We start from the raw sequence: 26,325 nt of genomic DNA, 5'->3' as shown, positions 1-26,325 counted from the left end.
TGCCAGGAGTCCGATAGAAGGTTGGACGACTACAAGAGGTGGTTGCTGTGCTTTCGTGGTGATTCCTAAATTAATTTTAAGAAAAACCTTTTTCTTCCCTTCGCGTTTTTTTTTCATTTTACACGCCTCTTAAAATCCAGAAATTCGTATTGAAATATTTAGTTGGATCTAATTAACACTCACTAAATTTTAATTCTTATTTAGCTATTAGTGAATTAATAAAAATTAAGTAAATATCATATGTTGTAGCTATATTCAAAAATAATAAATGCTTCTTTTTTTGTATGTTACAGGTGAGTTTCCAGTCATATATGGTAGTTGTATCTGGTTTCTAGAAATTAAAGTGAATAAGCTAGATGGGTAAGTGAAAAAAGACGACTCGTAAATTTTATATTATCATTGAACCTTAAAATTAACTTTGGAAACTGTAATGTAAAAGTTTATCACTTAAAGTCACGAAAAAGTAGGACACATAAAAACTTATTACTTCTTTAATATCCTATTTTATAATTTATTCGTGGAATGTATTCGTATCTCGGCAACAAGTTTACATTATAATATAGTATGTCACATTAATATAAATATAAAGTACTTGCATATTTTTTGCACGAATGTGCAGATTTTTGTTTAACATTATTATTATTATATATATGTAATTAAAGTTAAAAGTAAAATACGGGAGACGACTGTCTTGGTGTAGAGCGATATAATGTCGTCTGTGTTTGCGATGTCTTGAGAATCAATTACTTTAATTGATACGAGAAAGAAACGAATTTGTTCAGCCTTTTCTCCCCGGGTTTCATCGCATCGCACCTCGATTCGATGAAATGCCCGACACCCTTGCAGAACTTCGGTGTCTGCGTAGCAATCGATTTTCTACTGACGCCTCTGTCCCCGCCACTACCGTCGTCGTCGTCGTCGTCGTCTCGTTGTTATTGATGACGACGAATATTCACGAAATCATCCGAGTCATTGACATCCAATGGGCGATGGCGATGGCAATGGCGGAGGTGGATGAAGTGCATGATGTAAGGCGGAAGAGGGAGGGAGAGGGGGGGGGGTGCAAATCTTACACACGCACGCCCGTCAAACACGTATCAGTTGTATGCGCGTGCATGATACACGTCTACGTCTTCTTCGTGTTCGTAAAATATCGATGACAATGCCTACCCAACAAGGACAGAAAGAGAGTGAAAAAGAGAATAAAGGGTTTTATAGGGATGCAGTTGTCCCCGCCCACTTCCTCGATGATTGTAGTATCATTGATTTCACTCATGATTTCAGTCATACGTTTTTTTACGGAGTATTTTGTAATTTTAAATTGCTACGTGCCATAATTATTTCTTCGATCATTTTTTGATATAAATATATTGATAATTAGATAAAAATACTATATAATTAATATAATTATAACAATTTAAAAAATTCTAATAAGGAAATATCAAAACTTTTTTCGCTTGCGTTTTCTTAACTGACGAGCATTGTTGACACTGGATAAAATCGTGTCCGTTTGCGAGTCCCGCAACATAACTGCTTTCGTCCACTGTATCTAACCATACTTTCGAAAAGCTCTCCAAAAATAATTGTAGCAGCGCAGTAATTCCCAAGTGGTGGAAATGGCAGCATTGGTAGACTTTCTGCGGTCGTTATTTCGGTGTGGTTGAGTTCGCAACATGCGTTACGTCGGGATGCGTTATTCTTATCGATCCACTCGAAAGTACAGGGATATGTCAGTGACGGTATTGCCACGGAGGGGATGTACACAATCGTCAGACATATAGCCGGTTCGACCAATCGCGCTCGTTTTCCGCGATGTGTGTCTACTTGAAGTGCCAGACGAGACGAATCTCCCTCACTCTAATTTCTACACGGAGGGACTTTCCCGTCGCGACGCGAAGTGGTAGAGGATGAGGACGTCGCGCGACGAGAAAGAGGAAGGAGGACTGTAATATTCATTCTCGCGCCTCCAAAGTATTATTATTTTCTTAATACACGCTCGTTTTTCACGGACAAATCCAGAAGGAGAGCGAACGTCGTTTATCAAAAAGTTCCAGCAAAATTGTAGTAAAGAGCGGCGGGGGTTTCTTTCTATGTACTCGATTCAGTATTTTATTTCTCTGCAGTTACGCGCTTGTATAATTTTCTAATTTCCATAATGAATGAAATTTTACAAAACGTATTTTTCGTGAAATATTATACAACCTTCCATATAATGAAATATCTAATTTAATATTTTATTATTGTTGAGCAATTGTTACAAATGGCGCCTTCTTCGCGCAGGGAAACATTTTTCCAAACGCTCCTTCATAAAAGCCCCACCGCTCGCCGTACTTTCCCTTCTACTTAACAGTTTGTCATAGACAAAACAGCTTAATAACAGGTTAGTCACGAGCAAAATTCGGGGGCAGGACCGCCCGTCTAAGCGGGCGAGGGTCCCCGGGAACTCGGCTCGTTTCCTCTTACTGGGTATCATTATAGTCGTCAGTTCTTTCGTTCTGTTCAATTTCACGCACAGAGAAACACGCGTCTTAGGAGGAGGGAGGAAGGGGGGAAATGCGTACGTTTAGGGCGTTTAGTACGTCTGCCCGACTTCCGGCAGGCGCGATCGCCGAGGCAATCTCATCCACGCCGCGAGTTACACGCGCCGTTTTATTGCGTACAGCGCGTACATGTGGCTCACGGGAGGAAAGGAACAACCTCGATGGCCAGGCATGCGTGCGGCGGATATAGATTTTGTCTGGGATTATTAGATGTTTGGTTACCTTCCGATAATTACTCGTGGAATTGCCCCGGCTATAGTCGGCGCGTGTGCCATAATCGATATGCGCGTCACGATCGATACGAGCACACAATACTCGCGCGTACCGGTGTTTGTACCGGCCACTTGTACGGCCCTGCTTCACGCCAGGCCCATTCTGCGTATTCAGGTGTATTCTAGTGGGTTCTAATTACAAGACGGACAGAATAATATCGCGTCCGCGGTCCTCAGAAAAATGTGATATCGATTTCCTCTGGGTAAGTCATAATATTTCAGTTACAGTAGCCATACCGGCTAATGAAAACGGCTTCTCCGCTTGCTGCGGAATTCCATAGTCCGAGCCTTCTGAAAGCGCTCCTCGGGTATCGATCAGTACGATATTCAATAAATATCTGATGAGCTATTATTGGGTAGGGCAGATAGGAATTTTTTCAATCAACGAATCGAATGAATTAAGGCATATTAATTGCAAAGCATGGTGAAAGATTTATTTTTGTTCGCCGAGACACCGAGATATAATTCGAGATTAATAAGACGATACTGATGGCGAAATTATTAAATAATTCGAGGAACAGAGGTCGAATATTTCGGTAAACGGAAACTTCACTAACTTATACTTTAAAACAAAATGCTGTGATACACGAGACATTTCTCCGTCTTGGATTCGACAGGTAGACGCGGAAGATTGAAGCGCGGGCGGGCGTGTTCGAGCATGGCGGAGCGTTTTTCATCCTGTCCGCGTTTACGCTTGACGTCGTTTGTTCGTAACGCGACAGACGCTAACGAGATTGGATTGGTGAGAACGGGTGGGGTTTATTTGCACGGCAATAAATTTCGGGAAACACGTGTAACGACAGTACGTAGATATTTATAAAGAAGAGAAAAAAAACACATGCGGAAGAGAGTTGGGGGAGAGAGAAAGAGAGAGACGCCACGTCGTGTGAGTTAAGCGTCGAAAATTTGAATGATTTTATTTGATTGGCGCTCGTTAATTACTTTCGTCTACTACGTGCGTGTGCATACGACCGTATGTACGTGCGGAACACGCCTCGGCATGACTGGCGTTCATTTAATTTTTCTTATTCGCGACTACACCTCTTCCTCTGAATCTGCCTCGGCCTCGAAATGTACGAGATGGGCTTTTCGTGATGTTTCAAATCCCCTCGGGAACACCATTTCAATCTGATAACGCGATGGCTGTTGTAGGAACACGCCACAACAACCTGGTAACACGGGTCTCCTTTACCTCGTCGCGCACCTCATACGCGTTCTCTGCATCCCATATATTCAACCATCCTGATGTGATACTCAGATGGCATTGTTTGTATGAATAGTTCAAGTCAAAGGTAGCGAGTGAGAGAATGGAGATTTGAGTAAAATCAACGAGAAGATGATGTGTAAATACAGGCGTGTTACTTTAAAGTTTTATAAAATTAATTAAAATATTATTTTAAAATTAAATAACAGTATTATGAGCCACTGGATCGCAAACACTAATGTATTTCGACTGTTTGCGAATCGTGGAGTAAGGTTCGAAAATGGCAAGTAAATCGGACGGTAGTCACGAAATGTCGAAGCGCATTTTTCGTTCTCATACTTCCCGATGGCCATTACGATATACTTTGTACGGCGCTCTCGCCGGAGCAAGGAACTCCGGTGAGGAGGTTGTTCCACTGCTTTATGACGCGTGAATATCTGGCGGTCCTCTCCTCCTCTGTTTGCTCCTCTTTCTGGCAGCGCAACCGGCTCACCTCTATAGTTTTAAGGCCTGGCACAATATAGCCAGAGAGGTCCTCCTCCTCCTCCACCCTTCCTTCGCATCCCTTTTCTTCGTTCGCCTGGTAGAACGGAGCGGCCCATTCTTATGTTGTGTGTGCCGTCGCTTTTTCTGCTCTTCCTTCCCAAACACCGGAGAAAGAAGGAGAAAGGGGGAGAAGAAGAAGAAGCGGGAGTTTCTTAACAGAAGAGCGGATAGGGTTTCGCTTTGGATCGCCAGTCGCGGTTAGGTAACGTTCGGATAACGCCTCAGGTTACCTCGCCATCTCACCTTCGGTGCGCTACCAAGGATTTCAGGGAGGCCGAAGAGGCTTCGCTCTTCAACGAGCCGTACACGGTTCCCGGGCGACAGGATGACGTTACCACCATTAGGATCAGCTCCTACTTTCCTCTCTTCTTCTTTTTTACCATCGTACTGGTGGCACCTTCAACGAACGAAGCTTGTCGAAGCAGTCATTTAGCTGATCGTCTTGGAGTCCTCTGTCGTGATACTTTTTTAATGAATTTCCGAGTTAATCTCTGTAAGCTGATTTTTAAAAAGTTTGAAATATAAAATTTCCACGTAACCATAATAATTAATTACGCTAATATATAATAATCTCGCGCGTCTTGAACGTCTTACTTTTGTCTTCATGAAATTAAAGCAGACTCTCACGATACCTAATATAGGTTTTATTTAAATGTAACTTTAAAACATAAATTTTTAAAGATAACTTATTTATTTATTTTTCCTACGGGCTGGTAATGTTAATAATTTAAATATATACTCCCGCAAAATTACGGAAAGTCTATTCAGCTCTCCGGGGCACTTTATACGGAAAACGTATATTTTTCGTCTTCCAGGTCCTCTGGGAGACTGCGATCTCTCTACGTTGACGAGACTAGGTACCCACTTCACCTATGTCTCTCATATATCCCTTCCTACGGCCTTTTCGCACACAAACGTACCCTGAACGCGCACGCGCGAGTTTGTACGTATCTGCGAGTTTCGTCTCTTCAGATAAATGACGCCACTTAGAGATTAGGCGCACGGGGACTCGGCTAGAGTGGCAGAGAGGTATTTTCCCTGCCTACGTCGCGGAAAATGGCACGAGTGAGTTTCATCCTGCCCTGTATCCGTCGTCGACTCTTTCTCCCGGAACAAGACCGAAGGAGTTCTCGACAGAGATCACATTCAAACGATGACATCCTACGTATCTTTTAAATTCGAAATTTGTATATAAAAATATGATACGAAAAGATAACGCTAAGCAGCTTCTTTGTCATATCACGAAAACAAATCTAAGAATGGACAAATATCGTAATGATATCTTTTCCACTGGAAAACTGCAAGTTATTTCCGTGATTTTATTTAATTCCTCGGAATTACGTTATTGAACGGAGTTATTCAATTTTAAATTACCTGGCGTAAAACACATTCATACAGGACGGATTCGATTGGCATTTAAATCAGTTTAATATGAATCGTATCTTTCGTCCGATTTAATGCTGTAGCAAGAAAATCCGAATGTTCGATCTCTTCCTGTCGGTATGCTCGATTGACTTTCCGGAAACGAGTGGCTCGTGTCAGCGCATAATTTTCGTAGGCAATGGCGCGAATCGCATCGTACGTTCGGATAAAAATTCCGTGAAACTCGGTCGCACCCGGTCGCTACGTCGCCGTCGCCGGTGCAGCGCGTCGCGCCACTAAATTCACCCTCGCAGACACTACACGTGCATAACACCGGGTGGAATTAGTACGGCGAGGAGGGGGTCAAAGTGGAATTGTGAGGAACACCGAGCGTGCGATCCAGGAAAGGGATAGGATAGCGCGCCAATTTCTCGCTCCGCCACGGGAACGGCACAAATTCTGTATGCATACAGAGATGTGTGTGTGTATGTATATGCGCGTGTAAATGTCCCGGGATTGTATAACGCAATGAGGAGGAATGCGATAGGGGGTACACTGTGCACGATTGTACGATATCATAATCTCACTCCGCTTACGCTTCTTGCGGAATGAGCTGCAGAATTTTTCTGAACCGTCGTGTTTTCATGTTCTCGAATTTTCGTGATTATATATTCTATACATTTACGGAAGTGCCAGGTTAATTTCACTATCGCGATCCTGTTCGACGAGGATATAAGATTCGCCAAAATCAGCGTGTATCCTTTAAGGAGAAAATATTCTCTTAAATTTTAATGTTAAATCCGCATTTAAAATGTATATGACAAAGTCCGAGTTGGGATGTAACTTTTAGGACAGAAACATATTTATGCACACAAGCAATGGCACATTCGCGTGGCACGGAAACGGGATGCGGAATAAGTATACTCGCGACAAGAAAGCCACCGCGTGAGAGAGAAATTGAGATAGATCACAAATTTCTCGCACGAAGGTGGGTTATCTACGCGCGTATACACGTGGAAGTTTCCGGAAACTAGGATATTACCCGAGATGGGAGTTGCTGTGGAAGAAGATGGAAGACACATCTCAATTTCTTTCTCGGGGCACGTGCATATTTTCAGTATCCAAACACGGATACTCCCTCTCACATAACAACACGCGTTCCCGATGTTACGGCAACAAGATCAATACCTGCGCTTCTGATTTTCAAGAACTTATGAGAATTTGCGAGGAAAGTCAGAAAATTATTAACATTTGACACAATTGTACTTTGCGCAAAATTGATTTTGAAAGTAATACGTAACATAACATACACTTCTAATGAAGATGTCTTAATTTATGATAACTATAAAATATCAAACGAAGAGAGCGAAACTTTGTGTACGAGAACAGGAAAGTAACTGAAATTGCGAACGGAAGAAGAATTCGGATGAAAATCTGGTGCGTGAAAACGGAGGAAATAAGACAGGAATGAGGATGAAGCTCGCGAAATTTTTTACGCGAGAGTGGACCAGCGGAAGCTTTTTGGAATTGCGAGTCATGACGACGAGAAATCGTACGTTGAAAACGAAGGAGGTGCAAATTATTACTATCTGTTTCGGTGACGCGCCATGTTTTATTTTTAAACATCAACATCGCAGCTACTCGAATGAATAACCCTTACTTCGTTAAGAACTTATTGTTAAAAACGTACCGTATATTCCATAATTAACGTTATTGCTTAAACCTAGAAAGCTACTTATATTTTTCTGGCGTTAATACTATTTTCTGTGAAAATTAATCTATATAATGAAAACATTTTTTAGATTTTTTGCTTTAGAAATTGCAAAGTGTTAGAATAATTGAATTAACACTGTTTTAATGTAAAAAAATCTTATTAAATCTTATTATTTTAAACAATCAAAATTTTAATAATAGAAAGTGTACTAAACTTAACGCCTGGATAAAAATTCATCAATAATACTCTAAGGTTAAATATCAATGTAAATTAAATGACAAATTAATTTATGTATTTACTTTTATATTATTGGTTTTTTTTGTTTTCTTTCTTGAAGTTTACTTTCTTATTATGTATAATTAATAATGTAATTTTTATTATTCTTTCTTTTCTACAATTTTTACGTATTTTGATCTTTTGTTATGCATGTTTAGACTTTGACTTGAGAAATTATTGCATATATGTATAGGTATAATACACCAACTGAAAAATTGGTGAGATTCTTGGAATTCTTGGAATCTAATTCTAAAATGTGAGATATGTAAGTGTTCCTATTCATCGCGGATATTTTTCTCCGTACGCGCATTATGCAAGCACAGTGTATTACGAGAAGTACATTAGCTAAATCTTGAAAACTGGGGTCTAGGAACCGGTGCGACATTCCTCGGATAAAATAGTAAAATGTAAAAGTCGGCTGAAAATTAGACAGAAATGAAGATAAAGCAGAACTGCGCGTGGTGAATGCACGTCGTCAAAACTACGAAGCGTACTCGCGAGAAGAGAACGTGATGAGAACGCACGAGCTGTTATGTTCTTTTTTTTTGTTAAACACGTACATGTTTCTTACGGGATGAATTTAGAATAGCTTTACACAGAAAGAATTCACTCAGCGCAGCCATAATGCGGATTTATAAACTGTGATACGCATAAGGAATGTTCGGATAAAGTAAATGCAAAGTATCGCATATATCTCAACGGTTGCTTTTACGACTACATTTTTTTTCACAAAATCTTTCTCGCTTTTCCTGTCAAGTTTTTCTCATTTAAATATCGATATGTCGGATGGAATTTAGAGATTTCGAACTATGGAAAACATTTAAGTTTTCTTGCTAGATTTCTCTCTATCTTGCAGGAAATGTCTTATAGTCATAGAGATTTATAAAATTAACAAAATGATATATTAATATTCTTCTATTCCGTTGCAAAAATAAAGTAATAGCATTAACGAACAAAGTTTCTAGTGATCAATTAATTTTGTGAAAGCAGATAGTATAAAGTGATGGGTCTTTAAGTATTGATTTTGCCTAAAGCTTAAATACATGAAATTGTTAAAAAACATACGTGTAAAAATCAAAACAGTTGCAAAATTTTACATAAATGGATACATGTATTTTGTACGACAAAAATACTTGTTCGAATAACAAGTATTTAAATATAATAAAAAACTAAAAAGTGTTAATAATTGCGATTTTGCGCATCTTTATATAATTGATTTTTTAAGGTGTAATTTAATTTTTTCTTTATCTAGAAGATAACTCTATAGTTTATTGATTAAAATAGTCAAACACAAACATTTTGATCGTAATTTTAAATTCTCCAAAAAAATATGTAATAAATTATGCGATAAAATGAAGAAAATTATTTTTTAAAAAGAAAAGAATTATATAAAAGATGCAGTATATTAGATGTGTACAGTCCTTACGAAGTGATTGTATTTTGAAAATTAAATGTCTTATCTTTTGAGAGAAACATGGAATATATAAATATCAATCCTGCTTGATAATAGCAGTGCTAAAATGTTTCCGTATTCATCGGGCTTAATCCGCTGCCGCACGAAGTTTTTCGCTGGTTCGCTTGCGAATAAAGTTAATGCGGCGAACTTTTAAGTTTCTCCTCGCATTTGTGATGTTGTGTAATCGTTATTATCTAGTTAGAATTTTCCACGGAAATTTCAATGAAGTTTTGCTGAACTTGCGTCCTGCCTCTTTCGTTTGTAGTATAAATGTTATTCGCGTGGCAATTTAAACAGCACGAAGCAATTTTATTTAGTAAATTACAGCCGCGCGTTTTTTTTTTAAACTTCCAGCAACTAGAAATCATCAAAATCAACCGTACTCAACGCGTATACACACGGTTAAATTTAGAAATCCAATTCGAAATTTCGGACACATGCCGCATATAAAATTAAAACCCCCGCATCCCCAAATGGACGTTTCCGTGTCAAAAAAATGTATATTCACAGTTTCGCGGCTATGGAAAATAGCCGGAGCGGTGCGCGTAAACAAAAAAAAAAAAAAAAAAAAAAGAGGAATCGAACGCGTAACGCGCGTGTTGCACAATGCATTCGACGCGACGCGGACGCTCGATGCATCGCCGCGGTTAACCGGTATCTCGCCGACGAACCGGTGTATCTCGCCGTCCTTTATCACGTCGGGAAATAATTCGTTAACAACGTGTTATGGGAGCACGGCGGTAATTATCGGGCTACTGCGCTCCAACGATATGTAAGTCCGACGTGCGCGCACGCGGCGATTACGAAGCGCGGGGCGAAGTCTTGACTGTCCCTTGCTGATTTACCGTGATTTCACTGCACGGTCGAGGCGACGCTCTAATTACGACCGCGATAACGTTTTACGCACGCTTAGCTGTAATTCATAGGGAAAGACCTAGCGTCTGGCGCACTTATCGTCGCGTCGCGCCGCCACCGCTCTATGAAACGGATTAGCTAATTCACGGGTGGGGTGTATATCTGTGTAAACGTTAAACGGACAAACGGATGGCCGGGAGCTCGATGCGCTCCGGTAACACGCGGAGTCCCGAAGACTCGCGCAGACTCGACGCTCCCGGTGCGTCGCGGCCTTACGCGCGATTCGCCACGGACGATAAATTTCCGAGGTTTAAGTGGCTGCGTAATTTGAAAGTGCCCCACCGTCGGGGACGCACGTAAAACACGCGGGGCGCGCGTCAGCCCGTGAGGAAACTTCGCCGTGCCATTATCGCGGCCGGCAGTCGTCCGCGCGTTTAATGCTTTCGGATGCGAAACTGAAAGCGTATCGTTATTCGTGGGCTGTAAACGCGACTCCGGCGCGCTTTCGGGAAATTGATGAAACCGTATATCTGTGCGTCCTCCTTCGATTTTAATACGTGTACAGGACCGTCGACGAGACGCGCTGATGCAGGGTACCTAAATTGCAAATGCATTGCACGGACTTGGGAGCACTGATGGAATGGAAAATCGATAGAACCGTACAACTGATTCCTCCGACATTGTCGACAATGCGAGTGCTATGAAAGTGCTTCCAACCATTCAGCCTGTAGTTTTAATTGTATCAGTATACGCTTATACTAGCAGCATCGATTCCGTTTGCATGTCTGAAATGTTGAATTAGCAAAACTCCGAAATAATAAAAAAAAAAAAAACGAATATCTGTAAAAAGCGAAAATCTCACGAAATCGAGCGATATACGGATATTGTTTTATCTGCTCTAAAAATAGTTGTACCGCATAACAGCACTTGAGCGCGTATCGATATCTTTTGGAAGTAATTCCTCGCAAATTTGGAATGCGTTCGAATCCCGTATATCGGGTATATAATTCTTTCCGAACCGCGCGAATACTTTTCCCCGTCTGGAGGAATATCTACGAGAATGGCGCGCCATAACTATCTCCGGCGATTAGATGAGGATCGGTTGGCGGAAGCTCCGCTGCCCGTCGGAATTTACTATGTCCGTCTAATTATAATCTGTGCTCTCCGAGAGCGAGACAGATCCGACGATAGAACAAGTCTATAATGGATTCCGCAGGGGCGGAAACGATTGTAATCACCATTCGTCACTGGGCAAATGGAAATTTGGCTCTCCGACCTTACCGCTATTTAACACTGTCGTAAGTTTTCGAAACGTTTCATTACCATAATTTAACATCCCGTTCGCATGATATTAACGTCGTTGTATGCGCGGTACGACGCTAGTTACCGGGAGCACGCGCTCTCGCAGCTCTCGCACGGGGAAAACGATCGGGGTCGACTTATTAAGAGAGAAACGAACGAGCGACCGGCCGCGCTTTTTTCTCTGCACGCGCACGAGCTGCGTTATCCAGAAAAATTCATTATCTGCGGGCTTAATTAGACATACCGGCGGGGACGACAGCATTTTAAAATCACGACGTAAGCCATGCACTGTAATATCGCCGGCGTACAAAGAGAGGGAACAGAGTAATTCATCCCGCTCTAATTTATTAAAGTTAAATCAGCTACGTGTAGGAGCTAACGTTGCTGACTAATAAAATGCGAGATTACGATACTGGAAATTGGCTTAATTACATATTATCTCACCGATATTTTGTTATGGCTTTACGACATATGTAGAAATCATTTTACATAATCTTTATTTTTTTAATAAATTTTTTTAGAAATAAATGTGAAGAATAACGCGTATGTACAATTCATGATACTGCTGTCAGCAAAAATCACGTTGAAATTTTTTAAAAAAATTTACTGTAAATATGGCGACATTCAGTTTTTACATCAAAGGAAAAATGCCAGTTGATTTTTCGAGAAACTGATTTTTTTTTTTTTTTATAAAATCAATGACGGACGGAGACGATCAATCGGGGAGGCGCGAAAGGTCAACGCGCGTTTTGAAAAAGCCGGCGTGAACGATTAATTTCATCGGCGCAGTAAAGTTTCCAATTGCAAATGTAGCAGAGATACGTATGTACCTGGCGGGGATGGCCGAGGCGATCTCCGAGCTCAGGCCGCGTCAGCATTTGGGCGATTGCCCCCTCCGAGCGAGATAGTTTCCAGAAAAATGCTGGACGTGCAAGAGAGATTGCGATAGGATAGGAACGATTGCCCGCGGGCCGAAGAGGTAAACGAAAGAGAGAAAATCAGTGGACCAGTGAAGCGCTTAAGAGAGATAAAAAGCGAAGAGGAACGAGGGTGGAAGAACGTTTTGCGAGATAGACTGAATGAGAGTAAGGTAATATGGACGGGCTAAAACAAACGAAACCTAGTCGGTTAGAGCTAATTTCCTTTACTCGACGGCCCGTCTGCTTTGCTTCGATGAAGACGTCGGGATATCGTCACACGCACGCAACACACGCATCATAAAGCTAATAAACTCTATGAGAGAAAAATTGATCTTAACTTTTTCAAATAAATCTCAAATATATCGCTTGATATTTTATTATGTTATTATGTTATTAAGTTACATTGGTATCTAGTTTTTTATACTGAATTATGTTTACAATTAGTGCCTATTTCTACACAGTGGAATACACAATTTTCTATTAATTTCTCTCGCTGCTTTAGTACTGCTCTTAATAAGTATACGACAAGGAATCGCAAACAGTAGGAACTAGTTAGACACAATAAACTTTAATTAACGATTGTCTGGAATTCGCTGAGTGAACAAGAATTCACCGTCTTCGGAGAGTAGAAGCATATACATAACTGAGACAGCAACAATGCTACGAAGTTTTTAACGCTAATTCAATAATAAGGATTATGTAACGACTACTATTATGCATATTATGCTGACATGACAATGAATATTCAGGCATAGTTTGAATAATATCCAGCCAGATTCAAACTAATCTTTTTACACAATTAAAAAGATTTTAGAAGAACTTATTTTTCGATCTTGATGCATAATGATATTTGTGTAAACCTTTATTTTTCTCTTGAAACACAGTTCTAAATTGAATAATAAATAAAGTAATAAATTCTTTACAATGATCTAAAATGTTTTTTTAGTATCAAAGTATCATTAAATGCTTGTCAATCTAATTTGTAATATTTTTCTATTTGCAATATTATTCGGTGTAAAAATTTACACAAATATTATATTATAAAACAAATATTATAAAAAAATTTGATCACGCGAGAAATTTAATTACATACAGTACTTAAAATGCACAGTCATTTAAATAGCACAAATAATTTTAATTACCATGCGTACGTCTTCATGTACACGCATGCAAGTGCGGCTCTACTCGCATCGCGCTGCCTACTACGGCGAGTTAACAATGTAGGGGTTGCAGCCATGCATGATGAATTCTGTCTGGAGTGCTGGCACGACAGGAAGGCAGCAAGTTCGCGCAGGTACGCCCGTGGTATACGACGCGGGATATGCTTAAGGTAGCGCGAGTCTCGAGAACTGGTAGCGGAGGCCTCTGTTTTGACGAGAGGCGGCGGAAGAGTGACAGTGAATGAGGAAAGAGGAGCTGGGAGACAGGGATCGGGATCATAAGGCAGCGAGGCGAGGCAGAACTTCCTTCAATAATGACGCAGCCCCCGACAGGCAGTCTCGTTCCATCCTCTCGCCTCCCACTAGTTACACCCTTACGGACTTACTACCCCTTAACGACAGTTTTCAAATAGGCGTCCGACACCTCAAACTCTACACGACGTTCGTCTATCCGTCAGACTTTCTCACCGAACGACGACATTGTCTCTCTTTATACACCATGAAAAATCTATTATATCTTTTAGTAAAAGGCTGTTGTCACCTTTACTCGATTAGATGAAATTAATACGTGCTACGAAATAAATAGTGATTGCAATTATAAGTAGTTGTAAAATTTCTTAGATGAACATTCTAAATTTAATCTTAATATTTATATTAATTTATAGGAATCATATTAATTTAATTAAATATTAATGTTGTATCGAATTGAATAAAGTAACTAAGCTTATTTTTTTACCTAAATCTATATACAATATATATCTTGAAATGTTACTATAGAATAAGAATGTATTTCTATTCAAAGATCAATATTTTTAAGAAAGATTTATAGTCGGTAACGTTTTAAAATTTTTAAGTATTCTATAGAGAGAAACTCTCGTGCACTCTAAAGTATCAAAAGAAACCGAATGTACGGGTTACATTCCAAACACGTAGCTCGTACTGAGAGAAGTACTGTCGGAGTATTCTAGTAGAGAATATGTAATAATCTAAATGCGCGCGTGTAATATTTCCATTATTTTTACACGAATTACTTCCATATCTATGACTTTCGTCAATTTTTTTTAGCAATGACATTATAAATTTCATTACATTTCCTCGTCTTGGCAAATATATTCTACTATAACTATATATTTTTTAACTATAAAATAAATTATATATTTTTGAAATTATTATTAAAAGCTGCGTTCTGTTGTTTAATATATCCATTAAAAGTTTTTCGATAGTTGAAAAATATGCGATAAGATTTCATATTTACTTTTATATTTATAGAATATTATCATAATTAATCTGCAGTAATTACCGTAAAGATCAATTTGAATTCTACAATGGAAGAAAAATATTTTCAGTGTCAAGTAATTAAAATAGCGGATTAGCTCAATCAAAGAGTAAAATCAGGTGCAAAATGTAAAAGTACCTATTAAATTACTATCGACTATTGGCGGAGACGCGACGTTCCAAGTGTCACGGCGACAGGGTGGAGAAATCGGTCGTGAGGGCGGCGGGAAGGATATTGTGACGGTAGGTCGGGAAGGCGTGGCCTGTCGGAGCCGAAGGGAACGGAAGAAGGGTGACTTTGACCCTCTCCTCGCATACGGAATCCTTACCGAAGGGTCCTCGTTCCCTCGTCCCGGTGTCTCGCTTTCTGCTTCGACTTACGTACGTGCGACTTACGATGCGTGATGGAACGACGCCTGATGTGTGTGCACCCTCGTCGGCTGCTGCGAGGCGGAACGTACGTCACACATGCATACGTGTGTGCACGTCTTGCACACCCACATTTCTACACGATGCAATGTTGCCGTACGTGTGTATTCACTAATACTTTCAGGACATCCCGATAGCGCGATGCAACGTCAAAGGGTTGAAAGTGTGGTGCGAGAGGTGCAGCAGAGGCTAGGGGAGAACGCGAGCTCAGAGGGTGCAGTAGAGTAGGAGAGTGTCTAGACGGGCGGGGTAGTTATATAGACCGGCTGGCTGGCTGGCTGGCTGGCTGACTGGCTGGCTCGCCTGGCTAGATGACTGGGTGGCAGTCGCGGCGGTATGCAGGGGCCATTGCGTCGTCGGATACATTGCGGAAGTGGAGAGCTGAAGGGAGAGAAGGTGACACTGCTTCTTCAAGCTATTTTAAATGAAGACTGGTCTCTCTCCCGTATATGCATCTTATTCGTCTCTCTACCTGTGTCTACGAGCCATATGAAACTAGTTGGCGGAGAGAAAGAACAGAGCCCTTTCTTTGAAGGCCGCGAGCCGAACATAATGACATTCTCAACTTTTTAGACACCGATCGCTACCGAGGAGGAGAGATCCCTTCGATCGCCTTTCGCTTAACCGTCTAAAGATTGCCGTAGATTGAAACACACGAGTGCGATATTTTCGTTTTATAACGTTCACGTTCATCTGAGTGTTACGATTGAAAACTTTTGTTATTTTTATATTATGAGAATATCTAGAGAGCAGGACAAAATATTTGAAAGCCGGAAAGATAACTAGAAAGTAAATGCATTAAAATTTCCGGGAACGTATAAAAGCAGAACGTTATATCACTACATCAAATTCTCATATAGGTGGACATGCCGTGGCCTTCAATGTTCTAGGTATCTAAGTGAACTTTAGCTTTCTTCGAAATATTGATGGCTTAATGGCCCTTTTTCTTGGCATTTCATGAAGACCCTATCTACTCGTCTAATATTGTTTTGAAATTTGAGAAGAACAATTGAGAAGAACGAAAATTAAATTGTTTGTGAATATTTTTTGAGTAATAAATTGCATAAAATGCGGCGTTTAAAAAAACTGCAATCAATATTCATTAATTACAATGCGAATAACTTTAATTAATGCAAGCATTCAATGAAAATAAGTAGCATTTGCGTTCTATTTAAACGAAATAATGAGATGCGTTATCGAGTCTGAAATTTCACAAATATTCCCCTAATTTTCTGTAATTTCTCGCAAAACATTTTCGGGTTTTATATGATTTTGATATTAGCATAAGCATTCATATTATAATTATTTCACGCAGTGAGATCTTATGAAATAATTATTCCATATGGAAACACAGTGCGTGAGTATCGGAAAAGTCATGTGCTCGCGTATTTCGCCTCATTAATTTTGTACCGAGTCCACAAATGGCGCCCAAGTGACGGAGAGCATCCCATATACGCTACGCGATATTTCCATAAATTACACATCATACTTGCATAATTTTAATTAAACAAACACGTACAAGCTCCAGGCCGACGAAAACGTAACGGACGATATTTCCGATAGTTCATTTACTGATCGATCATAACGCGCCCGTACGTGTGCGATCGCAGTATGCATTATTTGCTTGTACTCTACGCATATCGAATATTTTGCGCAGCCTCAATTTATTCCGTATATTTAGCAGAACGTCCGCATAAACAGAAATTACGCGTATCGTGGATCGTGTGTGCGCGAACTCGGTTGGGCACACAATTCAAGTACAGGTCATTCAATTTCGGTATAAGTTTTCGAGTGCTATCGAGTGACTAGTACAAACGACAAGTCAACCAAAAACTTGACCCGTTTAGCGCGATTAAATTTCGCCGCGATTCCTGAACAAAAAAAAGAGAAAGAATTCGCGCAATCGTCCCGACGAGGGGCGTGTAACACGGCCTCGCCCTTAACGACGTGCGGCCAAAGAAAGATGAAGCCTTTCCGTACCACATCATACACGACTACCGTTTGCTTCCTTAGGTTGGCTTAGCCCTCGCGCTTCATATTCGATTTCAGTCTTCAGCCGGCCGTCCCTTCAGGGCTCTTCGACGGGGCTACTCACGCACGTACGGCGTATCGATGCACGGCAGGCGCCGCTTCCCTGTTACAGCTCCCGTTTCTGGCCTGCGTGTCTCGTCTTTGGCAACCGGATATCACGATCCTTCGCGTGCAGTGCACGAATTTGCCTCCGTTTTGCACGGCAGACACGCGGCGCCCGAACTTGAAACGGATTGGCGAAATTTATAACGTCCAGCAGAACATTCGCTTAAAGAGATTACATGACTTCTGCCATGGAAGAAATATGATTTGGAAAGATATTTTCTTCCCTCATCAGAAATTAAAAAACAAAATTATATAAAGAGATGTAAAAGAAATAATGCAATATAACATAGCATAAAAATAAATTATTTTTTAATTTATGCGAAATGAATATAACATAGATAATGCTTTCGCTACATTGAAAAAAAAAACGGTTTTATTAAAATATTTAAACTTGGCTAAATACAGATCTAAAAATAAATTTATTGGACCATCAAAATAATTTAGATGTAGGAAACTGGTTGCTAGAATCAAAACTTTTTATAGTTGATTGTATTTGAGCGTTCTACCTAATTATTTGGGTCTAACAAAAACTAATTTGCAGATTTGTCTCTTGTTAAATTTTTATATAGATATTTCAAAAGTTTTAAATTTTTAGATACGGCAAAAATTGATTTTCCTATATATATATTAATTAAATTATTATATAAATTTACAGAAATAGGAAATACATATAAAAATCTGCAGAACAAACTATGTATAAACTATATTCACTGTGAATATAATTGCAGCGAGAACGATATGAATGTGAATGAAGGCATTAATAGTATTCATAAGAGCGTTAAAAGCGGCAAACGCTAACTCGTAGCATATGCACGAACATGAGCGGAACGAACATTGTGAACTAATTCCTATTTCGATTGCGAGCTCAGATAATCCGATAATATGAGTTAATTATTTCGCATAACGTACACGCTCGTCCGATTGCCATGCAGGATAGATATTAACGATATGAAACGTCTTTTTCAATGTACGATGGTATCGAGCGCTTGCAAGCAGAAGAATGAGTACAAAAAGTTATTATTATCGGCGGGGCAGGTGCATTGGGACCGCGAATTATCCGTATCGGGTTTGAAGCGTTAAGGGCATGAAATTGGTATTTTGAGCTATAAACGAGAGCGTTGATAATTCGATAATATCGGATATTCGGCCCGATACAAAGTCATGCCCCGAGCGGTGGGGCCAGCATGATCGAATTTATATTTACTTCGAGGCAGACTGAAGCATAGTACGTTTATAAAAGGAGTTACAAATACGTTGACTTAATTTGTAAACGACTGCCCGCCGTTTTTTTATCGCGACACGTAAAGCAAGGGTTAAGTTAAACTATGAGAGAGAGATAATGCGTGTTATAAATGTGTGTATAAACGAGATACCAATCGTGATTAAACTCATTTATATCTTAATAGTCACTGGGCATTAATTATTTTTATCAGACAAAGGTCTGTATCGAGCAAAAATTTATTGAAAGCTATCTCGCATGTCAAACGTCACATAAAAATTATCCCACGTGCAACAAGCGCCATTATTTTATATCGTATTTTTACGTTTGCGGTTACACATATGAAAAAAAGCTTCCTGTTCGCATCGCGGCGATAAGGCGGTGGCGATTTTATTGCCCTTTTAGTGACGTACCGGCTGTTATAACGTCTGACGAGAAACCACGGGGGCGCAGCGGCGGAAATGGGCTAGCTGAACCTATACACTTAATATCGCGAAAGTTGTGATTAGGCGGCATGACGTGTAACGACGCTCGTAAACCACGCAGGGGCCACGTAGCGTCGCGTGGCTCCTTCGGCGTGCACCTGTCTGGCACGACATCAACCGCCCGATCGATTGCCATTTTATCGCACGTAGGTGCCAATAAAAGTTATCGCGACGCGATTAAGTCGACCGCCGCTAACCGTTCGTGATTGCAAATGCAACTGGTGCGCCCGGCCGGAGCATTTTGCGCAGCAAATGTAGAACGGTGTCAGATTACGAATGCAAATTAAATACCGCGCGTAAAAAAATCGCGCTTAGCGCTCGGCGATCGATGTGTCGGTAGATTAATGATCGCAGATAGGCAAGTAAATGCAAGTAATCGACGCCTGAGATATCGTCGGCAATTGGATCGCTTTTTTTTTCCCCTTTTACATTACGTCGAACCCAGACGAATTTATGAAAATTATCGTGGCGGATTTACCGCCAGGATTCGCAGAGAAGTCAAGGCGGAAAATGGGAAATCGTTGCCGCCGCGAATCCAGCTTAACAAAATGAAATTGTAGCGCTCGTTGCAGCGCCCTTTTTGCCTCCCCCCACGACGAGCTGCCGTCCCTCGTGCGCGAGGATTTAAAAACCGTGGGGAGCGAATCGGCGGCTTTTTTTTTTTGTCAGCAGCGGGGTGCGATGTTCCGCTCCGACGCTGCCGACGCATGTGCTCGCGTCGCTGATCGCGCGGCAGCAAGTTCAAACGCACTCGCTTGCCCTTAAAATAATTAAATCGCTCGCGTGTCGAACGAGTTGGCGTCGCGCGCCCTTCGCGCGCGGACAACCGAGAGAGAGAGAGAGAGAGAGAGAGGAAAGGGAGGGGAAAAAAAAAGAATCGATGGACGAGTTTTTAGTTCATCTCGATGTACCGATAACGCCGCGCGCATTACGGATTCGTTGCGGTCCGCCGACGCGATTGGCGCTCGACAGGACGGACGGGGCTGATCGGCCGTGCGTTTCGGTGTTTTAATGGCTCGTTATTGTCAATAACGATTGGTTTTATGGACGAACAAGTGCCGCGTTACGGAGAGCTCTCCGCATGGCTGCTCGCCCGTGCAGGTATGACGTTTCCGCCGCGCCTCCAGCGCTCGAATCGTTCGATCGTGCGACGATCGAGCTCTCGTTCGGTCGCTAATCATAACAGACACATGCTGCTGGTGTGAAGAATACAGGTCACCGCGCGAAATACGAAAAGAAATGACGTGCTTGAGCAGCGAGAGGCGACTCGTCAGATTTGACCGGATAAAATGTTGAACGTCACAACGAAAGGCGAATGCATTTTTCTTTGTGATAGGTTCCCCGTATTCCCCTCCTGTCACACGCCAGACGGAATTGCCGGTATCATCTTTTACCAGTGACAGAAGTTGCACGGGAACGTCACTTCGCCATACGGACATTAAAAATTAACTTTAGACGGTCATTACAATGAGAGGAAGAAGCCATTTCTCTTTTTCGTAACGCCAAATAATGCTTCCCGACATCGCGTCCGACATTATTTGGAAAAATAGATTTCTTACTCGTATTACATATTTTATTTGATGCACCCAGCCCTGAACCGCGAGCATAAATTTCCCATTCGCGATAAAGTCTTTGCTCGAGCTATGGTCACGAACGAGGGAACGTATATAACCGGAGATCGTGAGATCTACGCGGTGCTGTATGGCAAGGTCGCCATATTGCAGATGAGCAACCTTGGAGTATGGAGCCGATTTTTTGTCCTCGCGCTCTTCTCTGTTCCGCCGCGCGTTCGAAGGTAATCGCGGCAACGACATCGCATCGCGGTGGCGTGGACGGGCCCCGACGGGGCCCTTTCGAAGGACGCGGTCCGCGCCTACAGCGTGAAGAATGTTAACAAGCCGTGGCAGTGCCGGCGGCGCGTGGATAGTCCCACCCGGTTTTTCTGCGTTTCTCCGCGCGCGCGTGTCGATTGCATCGGAGTAAAGCCCTTAAGTCCCGCCGGGTAATAAATGTAGGGATAATGAGGAGGTTGCCTGAGCCGGGCGGGAGGATTAGGCCCGCAGATAAGGTCGCGATTTCTCGCTGAGGAACAATACACGGCGTCGGCGGCGCGCCCGAGATGCTCGCGAGATGCTTAAAATGCTGGCACGTCGCGGATACGCGGAGGTGAAGAGGAGCGTCGCAACGACGATGCATCAGCGACGTGTATATGACAGCCGCTTCCGCCGCGTGACTGACTGCATCATTGTTGCGCGTCCGCCTGAGCGGAAAGTTTCCTCCGTGAGCACGCTTACCTCTCTCTCTTTCTCTCTCTCTCTCTCTTTCTTTCTCTCTCTCTGCATTTGCTCGCGTACGGTTACGTTAAAATGCGATGACACTGCGTTATTAACAGCGAGAGTACGGATAGAGCAGAATCTTGATGGAGGAAATTTAATGTTATTCACGGTTGGATGCGCCCGCACTTGTGTTAATACACATTCCATTCTCGGCTTCTCTTTAGCGTCACTTATCCAATATCTTCATAAGGCTGACTGTACATCGCCTCGAATATTTTGAGGATAATAAGGGTAGCCGGTGATGAAATTCCTCGAAGAGCGGAACGATTGCAGCGAGTTAGTAATCATGTAATATCTCTCACGTGATAACTATGACGTTTGTATGTACATTAAATGCGGTGCGTCGACTCGATGAACAGAGCAAATATATGAAACTGTCTCGCGTGACCGATTGCAGCACGTTATAATAGCCCTGATGCAATTTGTTTAAGATAAACATTGCGATACCACCTGCATATACATGTGAGATAAGGCGGCACAGGAGTCTGCTGCGGTAATTTTATCGAACATCGCTCCATTAAGCTTTGCCGCACAATCATGCGACTATGTTCAGAATTGTTGCATCGTAAGCTTCGGCGATGTGAGTCCCCGCGTAAAATTTCCAATGCACGAACGCGCGATATTAAGGAAATATCGGGCGAGGGAAAACTTTTTCCTTCGCGCGACGACGTTACTCCTCGTTACTCCTCGGCGTAGAACTCGGGAGCCCTTATGACGCAATGACTTAATGGAAGTTTGCACATTACTCACGACTTCCAGAGCGATTATGTTGGACCGCAGCGGCGGAGTTAGTCACGCAAGGTGAATACACGTTGTGCGAACAAGGAGTTCCTCGCCGCGAAGATGGATGTTGCTGTTTTGAGAAATTGAGACAACGGCCACTGTCGCGCAAGATGAATTATAACCCGCCACCCTCCGGTAAATTGGATTTCATCGAAAAAAAAAAAAAAAACGACGCGCCATCGACTTAATGGCATAATTTTACATGGAGTTCGAGTCGGTTTCGATGATAGATGATTGTCTCTCACGCTTTTCGCATTTTCTTAAACAATTTGTTCCACTCACGGGAGTATCGTGAAAACGGTTTAATGGATTTCTCAGATTCTTTTCGTCATGTCAACCTACAAAATTATAGCATACTTGCAAAGATTTTGTTATCACTGGGAACATATTTTCCCAGTGAGAAAACGCAATAATTTATAACTGTCTCGACCAAGGTGCGAGTATTTGAGACACGTTCTCTCAATTAAACTGGAAATTGCATATTATGCGAGAGACAATTGCATAACAGCTTCTTTCGATCGGCAATTTGTAAGCCCGAAGTAATCCTTACGATGGTATGCCTCCAGCAAATACCTGGATACTTGGATTGCATTAATTAATTGCCCTAACGATAATCTTATTCCGTATTCAAATTGTTCCGCCATCCAACCCTTGTTATGCGATATCAAGTGGGCGAGAACTCGCATCGAATTGGATTAGGTCAACTTCGTCCCTTCCGCCTCCTGTCTCATCAACTATCTCGCTCTATCGCCAGCGGTCTCCCCGGTGTCCGGGCATTACGTGAAATCCAATTCCTTTGCCGGACCATACGGTAATATCTTGGAGGTCGGCTACCCGTGTCTCATTCGCACGTACTTCGTTGAAATTACCTTGTGATCAAAATACGAACGGTGCATCGTAGATTGCGTTGACAATACTTTCGACGATGTGAACAGCGGGACGTTGCGCGAATCAAATTTGCTGAATGATCACGTAAACTGTTTCTTTAGGTAACACAGCAATCGTACATTATACGCTACGTATGCTCGATAGCATTTCTCCATCAGATGCTCGCAACTGACGGTAATATTAATGTTTGACGATGATACCAAACGATGTTATCCTTTCGTTACCTTTCGATACCTCTTTAAGCGTTTATGTTATGGTTCACCGATAAATTGAATATTAATATTTGCATAAGTCTCGTTTGCCATAGCAAGATCAAAAAATAGATATTTGTAATAACGATTATTCTTTCGTTTTTCAAATTGCATTCGCTTCGTATCGTACAAATGTTGAAAGTGCGATAGCAGTTTGATATATACGTACTGCGATTAATTCTACGTTGTATAAATTTATTCGCGCACCACTACTGATTCTGGGATATCCTTCTATAAAAGGACCGTTATGACCCGGCCCCCAATTAGGAAGATTATCCGAGCTTTCGCATAGAAGAACGATCACCCTGCCATCGTTGCTAAATATCGAGCATGTAAACCCCCGTCGAAAGCATCAAACTTTCTACAGCGTGAGGCGTTTAGGGAGGATTGGAAGGGGTCGGGATTAGTGTGCTCGTTAGTCGCCATCTGCCTCTCGTTAGACAAGTATCACCGTTGTTATCGTATCTTTCCAAGTCTGTTAACAGTGAATCTTTCCCGTAATTATAACATTTGATGCGCTTTTAATTGACAATTAATAGCAACGACCGTCTGCTGCGCGTTAAATTGCTAACGCTGTTAACAAGGGGATAAGGATAATTGTCTTTGGTTTACTATTACACCAATTTCTTAGACGACGAGCACAACAGTTGCTTTTAATTTACGTAAAAATATTGCTCCAATATCGTAACATTTTAGATAATACATTATAAAATAAATTAATATCACGGAGGTAAAATGGTAACTTTCATGGAACAAGTATCAAAAATCTTCGGTCGGCCGTGGTTGACAGGCGGAAGGGGGACGGATTACCCACCAAATAATTTTAATTAGCGGCCCCCGGATATCTCCCTCTATCTCTTCGTCTTATCCACGACCGAACTACCTGCTGCCTTCTTCATCCACATCACAACCTATCGACTTAATGATCGGATTATACCCTCGAAAGAGGTTTTCGCCTTGCTCCGCTCTCGCCTCCTCCGACGTCTCCAGAAGATCTTGAAGATAGTAATAAATTGGATGTTAAGCGGCGAAAATTGGCCAATTAGGGTAGGACGGTCGGCTTTTCCCGCCCCTAAAGTCTTTATAGGAGTAATCGACCTCCCCGCGAAACGCGAATTAATTGGTCTTTCGGTGTCTCGCTCAGCGATCCGTCGAGGTTTCATCGTGAGAGGCTCCGTCCAAAGAGATAGTTCCTGTATACCATCTTATCGGATATTAATCCCTTCGTTAGCAGAGGTCAATTAATCGAAGACGTAATCTTGAACGAAATCCCATCGTGTTCGCTGTAATATTCTCGTTCTCACGAGGAATACATCCTGAGTAGTACGACTACATGCGCGCGTCTGCATACGTATTGAGGTACGCGGCTTATAATAGGCCTTGGAAGGCAACTAAATTATTCTGTAATACGCTTAGGGTCGTCTGCATTACAATCAGGATAGATTAGAAAATTATGAGATTAACGAAGCATGTCACGTTAATATTTGATTGAAATCAATGGAGGTAGTGCTATTTTATTAATTTACTTTTATTAATGTACTTTGCCAACGTAACTTCAGATTGATATCAACAATTATGCTGGTTGACAAAAATTGCAAGTCAAGTAATTCTAATCAGAATAGGTGTTCCTACTATTTTGATATGCTTTGTCTATAATTAATTTTAATAATAAAGTTTTTCTTACTTTTTATGTTATCTCAATGATTATATTTTAGTCATAAAAATTTTGCGATTTTTTTATTTTTATTGTTCTTTTATTAAAAAAAAAATAAATCAATCAATCAATTTTGTTGCACAAAATTGTGTCGCAAACAATACAAAAAGTTTCATAAACATTTGTTAGAACGAAGTAGTTGATATTTTGAGTTAACTTTACAATTCAATTGAGTGACGAGCGAATGCTTTTTTTTTTAAACGGCAAAAATTCTTTTTAAATAAATAATACAACTTTCTACCTAATAACTTGCAAGGGGTGTACTTGTGTGACATTGGACGTTCGCGAATGAAGGAGTTGGACCGACGCCGGATGATAGCTTTTGCCGCTGCTAGTATAACATCCGGCGGTGAAACGTCGTTTCACGAGAATGAGACCGACACGGTCGATTACCGCCATGCGTAGAACACAACGGCGCGGAATAAATGCAGTTATACACTTGGCGATTTTCCTTTCATCGTACCACGCACAATGCGTCCGCTGAAATCCATTTTGGCCTTCGCGTTTCTACTCTCTGGTTTCTTCCGCGTCGTCTACGGTATGGCGGCGGCGCCAGTTTCTCTTACCACTTTCCGCCACTTCGTTTTTTTCGTAAACCTGCTTTTTTCGTAATGTCGTAGCATCGGATTTAAGACAGATATTCAAGGAACACTGAGACGAAGCTGTTCCCGCGCGATAGCTTAATTTCGCATGCACGGCGTGCCCAAGTAACTCTGCTTTTACGGCGACCGCGTGTGTTAACGTGCAATGCGAATGGAGGTCAACGTACGTTTAGTTTTCTCATTACCGCGGCTGTGGTTAATACGAAGATTAGGCCGTCGAGCTTCTTGAGCAATGTACGTCGTAATTGTCCGCCCCTTTTGCCCTCTCAGCCCGATCGTGTCGACGGCACTTAAAGGATAATATTAATGAAAATATGTTGCAAGGAAATAATAGCCCGACGTTAATGTGTAATAAAAATACAAGATAAAATAACGATGAAAAAGCTCGCAGTTTTTCTCTTCAAAGCGACGAAAAATATTTTTAATTACCTTTAATGCACTACCTCATAAATTATGTGCAAGAGAGTTGGTTTGGAGTATGCTCCAAAGTTACAAGAAATGTAATACCGTAGAGTATTCATGCTCAATATTTGAGAATTATAATTAAGAATTAAGAAACTTGCGATCGACTGCGGAGTTCAATCGCGACGAGAAGCGAAA

General features: G+C 41.4%; 2 long non-coding RNA genes across 6 annotated transcripts in view; one reads left to right on the top strand and one right to left on the bottom strand.

Annotated features, from left to right (window-relative positions):
- Positions 1-26,325, top strand: part of LOC118647587 — a 440,336-nt gene that overhangs the window by 241,184 nt on the left and 172,827 nt on the right. The window contains exon 3 of one of the 5 annotated variants that reach the window (XR_004964788.1): positions 294-17,683. The exons of the other annotated variants lie outside the window; for them this stretch is intronic. This is a non-coding gene — a long non-coding RNA (uncharacterized LOC118647587). Of the gene's footprint in view, positions 1-293; positions 17,684-26,325 lie in introns of those variants that run through there. 5 annotated transcript variants of the gene reach the window in all.
- Positions 1-26,325, bottom strand: part of LOC114255369 — a 76,303-nt gene that overhangs the window by 17,997 nt on the left and 31,981 nt on the right. The window lies entirely within an intron of this gene.

The sequence above is a fragment of the Monomorium pharaonis genome, chromosome 10 (genome assembly GCF_013373865.1).
Source record: "Monomorium pharaonis isolate MP-MQ-018 chromosome 10, ASM1337386v2, whole genome shotgun sequence".
Taxonomy (NCBI): domain Eukaryota; kingdom Metazoa; phylum Arthropoda; class Insecta; order Hymenoptera; family Formicidae; genus Monomorium; species Monomorium pharaonis.
This window is presented reverse-complemented; position numbering and strand designations above follow the sequence as displayed.